The sequence below is a fragment of the Camelus dromedarius genome, chromosome 5 (genome assembly GCF_036321535.1).
Source record: "Camelus dromedarius isolate mCamDro1 chromosome 5, mCamDro1.pat, whole genome shotgun sequence".
Lineage (NCBI taxonomy): Eukaryota > Metazoa > Chordata > Mammalia > Artiodactyla > Camelidae > Camelus > Camelus dromedarius.
The window spans coordinates 71,480,907-71,482,685 of NC_087440.1; positions in this window are offsets into that span (position 1 = coordinate 71,480,907).

Consider the following 1,779-nt stretch of genomic DNA (forward strand, 5'->3'; position numbering starts at 1 on the left):
GACCCTTCTGAACCACAAACAGCAGTTGCCCTGTGTGAGGAACAACCTTTCATGTTCAATGAATAGTAGGTGGGTCAATGTAGAGAGGCAGCAGACAGAGTGACTTCACTTATATCCCAGGTTTACCACTTTGTAGCTGTGTGACCTTGGGCCAGTTACTTAACCTCTCTGTGTTCAGTTTCCTTATCTATAAAAAATTATCTCATAACAGTTGTCAGACAATTTAAATATGTTAATACATGTAAAGCCACACAATAGTGCCTGCACTTACAGGTGCTGTATAAATTATACCTGATAGAATAGTAAAGGGTCCCTCTGCTATGATCCCCACTAGCAGACATTAGGTATTATAACAAGCATATTAGCAATAAAAAAGGAAATGGTCATTCTCTTAGTATTTGACCGTACCTTGCCCCAGGTAACATTCTCTTTGACTCATTTCAAGTTAAAATCACAGCTCCCTCATCCCAAGACTGACTCAGATCGTTTATTTGAACAGGAGCTCTGACAAAAGTATTTGCTCAGGACCCTCACAACCTAGGTGTGGCCCTGTCAGCTTCTTTTTCTTGTACACTCATTGAAAGGTCCAAGTCTTAATCACGCCTACATCCCTCCCCACAATGGAGCTTATCTTAGTGCATTGTACATAATAGATGCTCCATGAGTACTTTTCAGAATGAATGCCAGAAGGAATGAGTAATGTCTCAGGTTTACATATTTCTTTTGATCCAAGGTTCTAACTATGTTTTCCCTACGCGTATTCCCAGATCTTCATCATTTTTCTGAGTGACAAAGAGGGATTTTCCTGTCCCCAAGCCCTTCCGTCACTGACCTGCCCGTTGATGTGCTGATAGCTCATCAAGAAGGAACAAACACGCCTCCAGATTCTCTTGACAGTAAACTGCAAGTGAACTTCAACTCCAAGACATGTGAAAACAGCCAAGCGTGGGAATGATGGTTGAGTGGTTTCAAGTTAGGCAGCCTGGTAGTTTGAACAATGCTTTGGCTGCAACAAATTGTAGTGACAGAACATATGTTTGTCGTGCTTTGCTTTTGATCTTCTGCTCCAAGGTTGAGGGTACTTTCTCAAGGGGGAAGGAAAAAAGCAAGAAGAACTGGGAAAAAGAAAACTGACCTCACCCATCACTGAAATATTTTGTACCTGAAGCACAACCACACTGAGAGAAGAACATGGTGGCGGCCCTTCATAGTCACCTGATTAAGGGGCTTGGGTTTGGTCCTGACTCAGAGGGAAATACAACGCCACCGAGAGGTCCTCCCACAGCACCTAAGCCCTCACAGCCAAGCCTGGGCTTGGCCCCAGTGGACATAAAAGAAAAGATGACTGCCAGAGCCCCCAAGAGGGTGGGAGGCTTGCTGTTGCCAGATCCACCCGCGTGGATCACAATGAGTGCATGAGGTCATGGAATGTTAAAGATGAAATGAAAGTGGGTCCTAAGTCATAAAGTCGCAGGTGGGTGGGCATCCTTTTGACAGGGCTCCCAGGAGTAGAGCTATACCTCTCTCCCTGATGATCCTGGGAAGGAGCTACATCTCCCAGACAGAGTTGGGGTCAAGTCCAGGCATATCCCACCAAAGCCCACTCTCCCCAGGGCTTGCTGGGATGGAAGGATAACTACAGGCCCCCCTGGGATTTGTCTAGGTGAGGGCAGGGTACACAAAGTTTGAAACAGAGGTGAATGGACAGGTGTGCTTGTTAGGGAAGCAGCAGAAAGGTGGCAAGAAGCTGGCAGCAGTCCCTGAGAGGGCCCTGGCACC